We start from the raw sequence: 12,485 nt of genomic DNA on the forward strand, positions 1-12,485 counted from the left end.
CATCAGGGGATCAGAGGTGGAGAGTGTCATCAATTTTGAATTCCTCTGTTATTATTTCAGAGGATCTGTACTGGGTCCAGCATTTAAGTGCCATTAAAAAGAAGGCTAGGCAGACCTCTGCTTTCTGAGAAATTGCGAAGATTTGGCATGTCGTCCATAACTTTGACAAACTTCTTCAGATATGTGTTGGAGAATAACCGGACTGATTGCATAATGGCTTAGTATGAAAACGCCAATGCTCTTGAATAGAAAAGCCTACAAGAATTAGTAGATACAGCCCATTCTGTCACAGGTAAATTGCTCCCCACAGTTGAGCACGTCTACAAGAGGTGTTGTCGCAGGAAAGCTGCATCCATCATCAAGGACTCCCACCATCCAGACCATGTTCTGTTCTCACTGCTGCCATCAAGAAGAGGGTAACACCACAACAACAACAACAACCTCTTCCTCAATGTAAGCAAGACTGAAGAGCTAATTATTGACCAGGAGGAAGAAACCAGAGGTCCATGAGCCAGTCCTCACAGGAGGTCAGAGGTGGAGAAGGTCAGCAACTTCAAATTTTTCCGTGTTATTTTTTCAGAGGGTATAATATCACTTAACTTGCCCCAGCATTGAGATGTTTCCACAACCTATGGACTTACTTGCAAGGAATCTTCATCCCATATTTTCTATATTTATTGCTTATTTATTTTTTTTTTTCTTTTGTGTTTGCAGTTTGTTGTCTTTTGCACAGAGATTGCCTGCCCTATTAGTGCAGTTTTTCATTGATTCTATTGTGGTTATTGGATTTATTGAGTATACCTGCAAGAAAATGAATCTTGGGGTTGTTTATGGAGATGTATGTACCTTGATAATTTTTCTGTGAACTTTTGATCTTTGAAAATCAGGTTGGTGCTAGATCCCAGGGGAGAATTTGTAAAATGCCTGCAAGATGGCTTTTTAGAACAACTTTTGACTGAGTCCATGAGGGGAAGGCTATTCTTGATTGGGCATTGTGTAATGACTGGATTTGGTTAGGGAGCTTGAGGTAAAGGAGACACTCTTGATAATATGATGGACTTCACCCTGCAATTTGTGAGGGAGAAGCTGAAGTCAGATGTATCAGTATTACAGTGGGATAAAGGGAATTGCAGAGGCATGAGAGAGGAGTTAGCCAGACCTGATTGGAAGGGGACACTAGCAGGGATGACGGCAAACCAACAATGGCTTGACTTTCTGGAAGCAATTTGGAAGGTGCAGGATGGATACACCCTAAATAAAAAGAAGTATTCTAACGGCAGGGTGACACAATCATGGCTGAAAAGGGAAGTCAAAAACTACATTAAAGCAAAAGAGAAGGCATATAATAGAGCAAAAATTAGTGAGAAACTTAAAAAAACAACGGAAGGCAACAAAAGAGCCATAAGGGGGAAATGATGAAATATGAAGATAAGCTAGCGAATAATATCAAAATGGATACCAAAAAATTGTTTTCGATATATAAAGTGTAAAAGAGGCAAAAGTAGAATTTGGACTGCTGGAAAATGATACTGGAGAGGTAGAAATGGAGGATAAGGAATTGACTGATGAACTGAACAGGTATTTGCATCAGTCTTATCTGTGGAAGAGACTAATAGTATGCCAGATGTTTGAGAGTGTCAGGGCAGAAGTGGGTGCAATTGCCATTACTAGGGAGAAGGTGTTTGAGAAACTGAAAGGTCCGAAGGTAGATAATTCACTGTGACCAGATGGACTATACCCCAGGGTTCTGAAAGGGGTGGCTGAGGAGATTGGGGAGCCATTGGTAATGATCTTTCAGGCATAAATTGATTCTAACAGGTTCCGGAGGACTGGAAAATTCCAAATGTCACTCCAATTTTCAACAAGGGAGGGAGGAAGAAGAAAGGAAATTATAGGCCAGTTAGCCTGACCTCATTGGTTGGGAAGATGTTGCTGTTAAGTGTTAAGGATGAGGTCTCAGGATACTTGAAGGCACATGATAAAATAGGCCGAAGTCAGCATGGTTTTCCCAAAGGAAAATCTTGCATGACAACTCTGTTGGAATTCTTTGAGAAAATAACACGTAGGATAGACAAAGGAGAATCAGTGGATATTGTGTACTTGAATTTTCAGAATGGCTTTGACAAGGTGCCACACATGCGGCCGTTTAACACATTAAGAGCCCATGGTATTACAGGAAAGATACTAGCATGGATAGAAGATTGGCTGATTGTCATGAGGCAAAGAGTAGGAAGAAAGGGGACCTTTTCCGGTTGGCTGCTGGTGACCAGTGTTCTTCAGAGGTTGTTGTTGAGACCACTTTTTACATTTGTCTGTCAATGATTAGGACGATGCAACTGATGGCTTCTTGGCCAAGTTTGTAGCTGAAGATGTGTGGAGGGGCAGGTTGTATTGAGGAAGCAGGGTGGCTGTCAAAAGACTTGGACAGATTGGGAGAATGTGCAAAGCAGTGGCAGACGGAATACAGTGTTGGGAAGTGCATGTTCATGAACTTTGGCAGAAGGAACAAAAGTGTAGACTATTTTCTAAATGGCAGAAAATTTAAAAATCCAAAGCACAAAGGGAATTGGGAGTTCTCATGCAGGATTCCCTAAATATTAACTTGCAGGTTGAGTCGGTAGTAAGGAAGGCAAATGCAATGTTAGCTTCCATTTCAGAGGACTAGAATGTAAAAACAAGGGTATAAAGCTGAGGCTTTGTAAAGCACTGGTGAGGCCGCATGTGGAGTATAGTGAGCAGTTTTGGGCCCCTTATCTAAGAGGATGTGCTAGTATTGGAGAGATTTCAGAGGATGTTCATGAGAATGATTCCAGGAATGAAAAGGTTATTGTATGAAGAGAGTTTGATGGCTCTGCTCCTTTACTCACTGGAATTTAGAAGAATAAGGGGGGAATCTCATTAAAACCTATCCAATATTGAAAGGTCTAGATAGATGGGATGTGGTGAGGATGTTTCCTATAATGGGGGAGTCTAGGGCCAGAGGGCACAGCCTCTGACTAGAGGGATGTTGTCACAGACAACTGTGGAGGCCAGGTCATTTGGTGTATTTAAGGTGGAGGTAAATAAGTTCTTGATTAGTCAGGGCGTAAAAGGTTCTCGAGAGAAGGCAGAAGAATGGGGTTGAGAGGGAAAATGGATCAGCCTGTCAAATGTTCGGATGTGGCCCAAGAAAGACACTGAAGTGGGCTGATTGTTCACTGACTTTAATGAGAACTGTTGCAGAATTTGAAGGAAAAGAAAAACAATGAACGCTAGGCCAGCAGGGCTATTAACGAAAACACTCAAACTGAAAGTTAAGCACCAGCCTCGTGGCTGGAAGAAATACCTAAATACTAAATGAATACCGCTCCTTTACAGAGTTGGTTGAAACAGTGGTCCTCTTTCCTGGGCAAAGGTGAGGGTAAGCAGTGAGCATAACGTCGCTGTGCTTTTGGTCAAGTCTTGACAAGACTACAATGGAAAGAAGGGAGTTAGATACTGCCATAGTGAAACAGTAATTAGCTGGAATGTGCGTATTCACGAGTGCAATTGCTGATCCTGTTGTGCAGCCCACCTGCATGGATGTGTAAACCCTGCGGTGGAGCCTGTGGTTCTGACTCTAGCAGTGTGCCAGATGTCCGTGAGTGCCATTGCTAATGCAAAGAAAAAGTGCCAGGCAAACTGAAAGGTCAAGGTGGATAACTCACCTGGACCAGATGGACTACATCCCAGAGTCCTAAGAGAGGTTGCTGAAGAGATAATGGATGCATTCGTCATGATATCACTTGATTCCGGCATGTCCCGGAGGACTGGAAAATTGCGAATGTCATCCATTCTTTAAGAAGGGAGGAAGTCAAAAGAAAGGAAATTTTAGGCCAGTTAGCCTAACCTCAGTGGTTGGGAAAGTATTGGAGTCTATTATTACAGATGAAGTTTCGCGTACTTAGAGACCAATGAATAAATAAGTCAAAGTCAGCATGGTTTCTGTAAAGGGAAATCTTGCCTGACAAATCTGCTAGAGTTCTTCGAGGAAATAACAAGCAGGGTGGACAAAGGAGAGGCAGTGGATGCCTTTTACTTGGATTTTCAAAAGGCATTTGATAGGATGCCACACATGAGGCTGCTTAATAAGATAAAAATCCTATGGTATTACAGGAAAAATACTGACATGGATAAAGGAATGGCTGACAGGCAGGAATCAGCAAGTGGTCTTTTCTGGATAGCTGCCAGTGACTAGTGGTGTTCCTCAGGGGTCAGTATTGGGACTGCTACTTTTCACATTGTTTGTCAATGATTTTAGATAATGGAATTGATGGCTTTGTGGCAAAGTTTGCAGATGATATGAAGATAGGTTGAGGGGAAGGTAATGCTGAGGAAGCAATGTAGTTGCAGCAGGGCTTGTACAAATGGGCAAAAATTGGCAGATGGAATACAATGTTGGGAAATGTATGATAATGCTTTTTGGTAAAAGGAGCAATAGTGCAGACTATTATCTAAATGGGGAGAAAATTCAAACATCAGAGGTGCAGAGGGACTTTGGAGACCTTGTGGAAGACTTCCAGAGGGTTAATTTACAGGTTGAAACTGTGGCATTTATTTCAAGGGGAATAGAATACAAGAGCAAGGAGACAATGCTGAGGCTTTATAAGACTAGTCAGGCTGCACTTGGAGTATTGTCAACAGTTTTGGGCCCCATTTCTCAGAAAGAATGCGTTGTTGTTGTAGAGGGTCCAGAGGAGGTTCACAGGGATGATTCTGGGAATGAAGGGGTTAACAGGTGAGGAGTGTTTGACAATTTTGGGCCTGTACTCACTGGAATTTAGAAGAATGTGGGGGGATCTCATTGAAACCTATTGAATATTGAAAGGACTAGATAAGGTGAATGTGGAGAGGATGTTTCCTATGGTGGTGGTATCCAGAACCAGAGGGCACAGCCTCCAAATTGAGGAGCGACAAATCCATGGGTATATTTAAAGCAGAAGTTGATAGTTTCCTGAGTGGTCAGGGCATCAAAGGATATGGCAGGAAGGCAGTTGAATGGGATCTGGGTTCAGCCATGATGGAATAGCAGAGCAGACTCTGGGCTGAATGGCCTAATTCTGCTCTATGATGGACAAAGCCAAGATGAAACGGCAGAGCACACTAGACGGGCTGAATGGCCTATCTCTTATGGTCTCACCTGGAGATCGCAAGCTTCCTGATTTATGTCATCAGACTATGACATCTCTTCTTGTATTGTTTCAGCTTTGTTTATTGTGGAGTCTATTGATGGATATTTGGAATCTCTGCTGAGTGGCATATTCTTTGGGTGCAAAGCTTCACTGAATTCAGTTGGCTCTTGTTCTTCTCAATTCCTTGTAATTCTGACATAAGTTTTATAATTTAGACCATGCAGGGCAATTTTTGTAAAATGCCAGAAACTGTTAAGTTAATATTACCGCAAACAAGAGAAAATCTGCAGATGTTGGAAATTCAAGCAACACACACAAAATGCTGGTGGAATGCAGCAGGCCAGGCAGCATCTATAGGAAGAGGTACAGTCGACATTTCGGGCCGAGACCCTTCATCAGGACTAACTGAAAGAAGAGATGGTAAGAGATTTGAGAGGGGGAGGGAGAGATCCGAAATGATAGGAGAAGATGGGAGGTGGGGGGGGGGGATAGAGCTAAGAGCTGGACAGTTGCTTGGCAAAAGGGATACAAGGCTGGAGAAGGGGGAAGATCATGGGATGGGAGGCCTAGGGAGAAAGAAAAGGGGGGGGGAGGAGCCCAGAGGAAGATGGAGAGCAGGCAAGGAGTGATTGTGAGAGGGACAGAGAGAGAAAAGGGGGGGAAATAATAAATAAGGGATGGGGTAAGAAGGGGAGGAGAGGCATTGACGGAAGGTAGAGAAATCAATGTTCATGCCATCAGGTTGGAGGCTACCCAGATGGAGTACAAGGTGTTCCTCCAATCTGCGTGTGGCTTCATCTTTACAGTAGAGGAGGCCATGGATTGACATATCAGAATGGGACATGGAATTAAAATGTGTGGCCACTGGGAGTTCTTGCTTTCTCTGGCGGACAAAGCGTAAGTGTTCAGCGAAACTGTCTCCCAGTCTGCGTCGGGTCTCGCTAATATATAGAAGGCCGCATCGGGAGCACTGGACGCAGTATATCACCCCAGCCGACTCACAGGTGAAGTGCCGTCTCAGCTGGAAGGACTGTCTGGGACCCTGAATGGTGGTGAAGGAGGAAGTGTAAGGGCAGGTGTAGCACTTGTTCCACTTACAAGGATAAGTGCCGGGAGGGAGATTGGTGGGAAGGGATGGGGACGAATGGACAAGGGAGTCGCGTAGTGAGCGATCCCTGTGGAAAGCAGAAGTGGGGGGGGGGAGGGAGGGAAAGATCCAATGGTTTCTGGTTTTTTTCTATTGTGTAGTCAACATCTTTGAGATGCAAGTAACCACCACTAGAGGGCACATACACACTTTGGAAAGGTCCAGATTTAGCTGAATCTATGATTTAAAGTACAGCAGTAAAACTTCATGACTTAATAGCTGTTTTGTTTCCTTTACCAGTAATGTGAAGAATGGGTATTTGTGCATTGTATTTCACTCAATATCTTCCTTTATGTATTAGCTGAGATGGTGGATATAAGGAGGCCACTATGTTGCAGAACGATGATTGAACGTCATTAGAAGACAAATTTGTGTCATTAGGAAGGGAAAGCATTGTAGATTTCCAGCTCCCTAATTTAGGAAAGACTCAATCAGTAGTGTAACCCCTATCCTATTTGAGAATTAACTCCACAAAGGCCTGTGTTCCAACTTGTAATATGCCATCACCTCTAAATACTAAAGAAATTTGGCATGTGACCCTGATGAGTTTTTATCGATGCACCGTAGAAAGCATCCTATCTGGATGCCTATGGGCTTAGTATAGCAACTGCTCTACCCATGACCACAAGCAACTGCAGAGAGTTGTGGCCACACCCAACACATCGCAGAAATCTCCTTCACCTCCATCAACTCCGTCCATACTACTTGCTGCCTCAGTGAAGCCGTCAGCATAATCAAAGACCCTGAGCATCTCTTCTCTCCTCTCCCACCTGGCAGCGGATACAAACAGCAGAAAACGTGCACCACCAGGATCAAGGACAGCTTGTTATCTTGCTGTTGTCAGACCCTCGAATGAACTTCTACGATAAGACAGACTTTTGACCTCTCAATCTATCTTGCTATGATTTTACACTTTATCATTTATTGTTTTACCTTGTACTACCTCAGTGCTCTGTGTAATGATTTGTTCTGTATGAACAGTATGCAAGATAAACTTTTCACTGTATCTTGGTACTTGTGACAGTAATAAACCTATACCAATTTCCCCACATATAAAAAGGACTCAACTAGCTCTGTTTCTGTATTTTTAATGTGTTACAACAGACTTCGGAGTGCAAGCTGCAACGATATTCAGTCGTAGCTGGCAAAAGCAGCATTTATTGCACATCCTGCGTTGCTGAGTGACAGCACTGATGAAGATTGAGAGACACAAATGGTGCATTTCACGTGACAAATACAGCTCATCTTCTGTATATATAAAAAAAACGTTAACCATTGCTGGTGTGGAATTGGTGATGTATTCAGTGTACATTAGTTAAGGACACTATCTTTCATCAAATAACATTTGATGAAAGGTTTCACATCCGGCTTTTACAATAATCATGGCAGTGTAATGTTAGCACAACGTTTTACAGTGCGGGCTACCTGGGTTCAATTCCTGTCACTGCCTGTAAGGGGCTTAGACTGTGCATTCACCCGTGACTGCGTGGATTTCCTCCGAGTGCATGGTTTCCTCCCACAGTCCAAAGGTGTACTGGTTGGTCATTGGAAAATTGTCTGATTAGGCTAGGATTAAATTGGGGGATTGCTGGGTGGAGCAAGCCAAAGAGTTCGCTCTGCACTGTCTTCATAAATAAAGAAATGCATTTAGCTATTCTTATGCATGCTTGTGTTTTTGAAGTACAGATTTGAAGTTCTCAAACTGTGTCGGGGCTGTGTGAACTGTTCCCATGCTTGCAGACCAGATTACAGCACACCACTGCTGTTGGACTGCGCTTTGGCTCCTTCGTCAGCTAACTTCCTGATCCTAATACCACCTTGGTGTTAAAGATGCAGAATCATAGTGTTCTTCTGCATCGCCTCTCCCTTGCCCGTTCTGTCCTATAACTAGGTTCACAACAGATCTGTTGAGGCAGCAAATCATAAACACGAGGAAATCCGCAGATTCTTGAAATCCAAAGCAACACATGCCAAATGCTAAAGGAACTCAGCAGGTCAGGCTGCTTTGCCGAGTCTAGGAATGAATTGTCTACATTGTTCTTGGTCTTAGCTGCAATATTCTTTAATACTTCATTAAATTATCAACATTATTTATTAACATTAAGTAAGCTTACTTGTTTATATAACACTTCTCAGTTTTTTAAAACATCCTAATTTTTCAATGAGCTACTTTAGTAGGAAGTCAGCAGGTTGGCTGCACAAACCAAGCCCCCAAGCAGGAATGTGATAATGACCAGATTGAATAAAAGGTATGTAATGTCTCTGGGGTGACAATCCTTCAAAGTACTGCCTTGGGATTTCTATGGTCATCCTAGAGATCTTTATTCATCCAAATATAGCACCTCTGACAGTGGCAACCTGGATCTTTGTGCTGCTATCTCTGAGTGGGACATGGATGTGAATCCACTGCCTAGAAGATAGTTACCACACTTCCGTGCAGGCACCAATGCAGTGTATTAGCTGGAATTAACCAGGGGGCTCTTCTGCTGGTAAGTCTCCACTTAGAATGGAGAGTTTAGAGTTGAGCAGTGACGTCTCTGGTTTTTAATGCATTAAAGATAATGTTCTAGGGAAGACGTTTGCACCAAGGTCTCTATTATACAGATATGTACTTTGAAGTTAAAATGCCCTTTTGTGGATTTATAGAATAGTAATTATGCAGGTGGTCTAGTCGCATCTGTCAGGTGAATAGACTTGATCTTGACTATACAGTCTGAGAGTTCAGTTTTGACAAAGGACAGCAGAAAACTCTGGGCTGAAGTGAAGGGATATTCATCCCTGGATCTATTATTGGGCTGGGCTGGGATGATATGATGCTTCTTTAGCCAAATGAAGCTGTAGTCTTCACAGGGTTGGAGCGAGCATGTTAACACTGAGAGTGTATGTGTATAACGTGTATTTGTTTCATGTGCCATCCAAGAGCACCCATATTTAAATTGCTGCACGTTCATTGATAGCACCCAGCATACTTGGGCAATAAATTCGAGCCTTGTTACTAATGTGTACATGCATAATAAGAACCTTGGACCAGTAAATTGGAAGAAAATATTTTCTGAATTATAAGATAGCGTGTTTTGTACTCTCAATAGGAATGCAGATTTCAATACGTGTTGTCATTATTTTCTAAAGAATGGCCAGTTATTGAGGTAGAAATGCTTTGGACTTCTGAAATACCCAGGATATTTGGCATATGTGTGCTCTTAAACATTATCATCTTAAACTCTCTAGACAAACTTTATTTGCATCACTTTATTATGATTTTGATTGTCCTTGGAGTATTGTGAGCAGTTTTGGGGTTCTTATTTTAGAAAGGATGTGGTGGCATTTAAGAGGGCTCAAAGGAGGTTCATGGAAATGATTCCAGAATTGAACAGCTTGTCATATGAAGAGCTTTTGATGGGCCTGGGCCTGTACTCTCTGGAATTCAGAAGAATGAGGGGTGACCTCATTAAACCTACTGAATATTCAACAGAGTGGATGAGGAGAGGATGTTTCCCATGGTAGGAGAGTCTAGGGTCAGAGGACACATCCTCAGAATAGAGGGGTGTCCTTTTAGAACGGAGATAAGGACGAATTTCTTTAGCCAGAGAGTGGTGAATCTGTGGAATTCATCGCCACAGGTGGCTGTGAAGGCCAAGTCATTGGGTATATTTAAGGCAGAGGTTGATAGATTCTTGATTGATCAGGGCATGAAGGGATACGGGGAGAAGGCAGGAGAATGGGGCTGAGAGAGAAATGGATCAGCCATGGTGAAACGGCAGAGCAGACTCGATGGGCCAAATGGCCTAATTCTGCTCCTATATCCTGTGGTCATACGGTCCTTCACTTTACTGCTGTTGCCTGTTTCTCTGAGCATTTCCGTTGTGCTCTTCACACCAGCCTTCTGCCATGCCGGATGTTTATGAAATCACAGCACAGTGTTCAGGTTAACTGACAAACTGCACTCCAGTCAAAGGCAGTCAGTGTCTTCATTGAGAATGACTTCACTGGAGGCTGGCTGCACAGCAACTTTCCAAATAGGCCACACGAGTCTGATGTTGCACTGCCCTTATTTTTCCGCAGCAGATGAGATATTAGCATCAGTGCTTCGGAAAGTCTGACTATGTCTGAGGTTAACTTTACAGTCCAATTGGCACTGGCTGTCTTGCAGTCATTCTTGGGCACTGGTTTACACCATAGCGCCAGTCAAGAGTAACCCCTGGGTTCAGATGGTTAACTTGGTTAATTAACATACTGCCTTTTTATACTTAGTTGTGAATCCATCCATACACAGCTGTCATGTGCATGTCCATTCTGCTTGCTCTCAGGGTATAGTTTGTAGGTGATGGGAAGTAATAGAGAAGAATCAATTTGAAATGTGAGTTGATATCTAATATTTTGTTCATTGATGCTTTTATAATTAAGTTTCTCTAATGCTGTATAAGAAAGCAACATGCGGCGATTGGCAAGTGGCAGATGCATCACCCAACTATTTTACACCAGTACTTGCTTTGCAAATGCCATATCAAGTGGAAGGGGTCTTGCTGTCATCCAGCACTGAATGAGTTAAGCTGCTAGTTTGTTTAGAAGAGAACAGTCACTGCATTTCAGAGGTAGTTCATTGTGTGAAGTGCTTTGAGATATGATAATATGATAAGATGAGATGCAAAGTTCAAAATCGCTCATTAACCAAGCTACTTGCCAACTATCACCATCTGAACAATGAGTTACAAGCATGCAGACTTAGGACCAGTAACCTGGTCCGTGTGCCTCCTAATTAAAACATGGCCCAAAGCAGCTCCAGCAAATTTGCATGAAATTACAATAATAAAAATAAAAATATGCAGAGGTTATTATTTGACAACGTCAAACTTAGCTCATTTTCAACAAGAATGGTTCTTGATTTTGAGCAGAATTGTATTAAAATGTACCTTGTGCTGTAGACAGTGAAATACTTGCACAGTTATGGGCTGCTCTATAAAGATTAATGTGAGCCTTGCCTGTATCAGTAAATCGTCTGGTTTATGTTTTTTATATAGTGTTCTTACAACCATATATCAGCTTGGTTAATAGTTACGCTTTGTGCAGAAGGGGATTGATCTGCCCTATTGGGTTAATCTAATGTGTCTGTGGGAAGTATTTTACAGTTTGCTTCATCTTCCTGTTTTAACACAGTGGAAAAATGGCACGAATTGGCACTTGTTTACAGGAGACACAAATCTGTTTGCGGGATCTCTGCTGTTGTATTGTTCAAGAGGCATTGTTTGCTGCAAGTGTAAATTTGGGGATTGTGCATATGAGCATGCTTTGTTGCCTGACAACCAGCAAAAAGACTCAGAAGGTTCATTTTAAGACTGAATTTCAAGAGTACTAAATTCAGGCTCAATTGGATATATTGGACAATTTGTGATTTACTTAACAGCCAAAAGAAATCTTATCTATGATATGGAATGTGCCATTGAAACTGGTTCAATTGTACATTTCAAAAAGGAATAAATTGGAAATGTAATTAAGAAATAAGATTGCAGAGCTGTAGGGAAGATTGCTAATCGAATAGCTCAACTAGAGAAGAAGTTTTACAATGTTGAGCTCATTTTATTTGCTGGTTCATTAGATGTGGAATTGTCTTTTAGGAAATATCATTATTCCTTTAGGCTCCCTCTTGATCATAAACTATCCTGAGCTGTAGTGGAATCACAAACAAGGGAAAATCTGTGGATGCTGGAAATCTGCTTCCAGGACTAGGGAGATGTCCTTCTTCAAAGAAAGAGGCTTCCCTTCCTCCACCATCAACGTTGCCCTCAACCGCTTCTCTTCCATTTTCTGCGTCTGCCCTCACCCCATCCTCCCGCCACCCCAGCAGGGATAGGGTTGCCCTTGTCCTCACCTACGTCCCCACTAGCCTCCGCATCCAGCTCATAATTCACCGTAACTTCCGCCATCTCCAGCAGGATTCCACCACCAAGCACATCTTTCCCCCCCTCCCCCCACTTTCTGCTTTCTGCAGGGATCACTCCCTACCCGACTCCCTTGTCCATTCATCCCTCCCCACTGATCTCCATCTTGGCACTTATCCTTGCAAGTGGAACAAGTGCTACACCTGCCTCTACACCTCCCTCACTACCATTCAGGACCCCAAATAGTTCCAGGTGAGGCAACACTTCACCTGAGAGTCTTTTGGGGGTCATATACTATATCTGGTGCTCCCG

Source organism: Mobula hypostoma, chromosome 11 (assembly GCF_963921235.1).
Source record: "Mobula hypostoma chromosome 11, sMobHyp1.1, whole genome shotgun sequence".
Taxonomy (NCBI): domain Eukaryota; kingdom Metazoa; phylum Chordata; class Chondrichthyes; order Myliobatiformes; family Myliobatidae; genus Mobula; species Mobula hypostoma.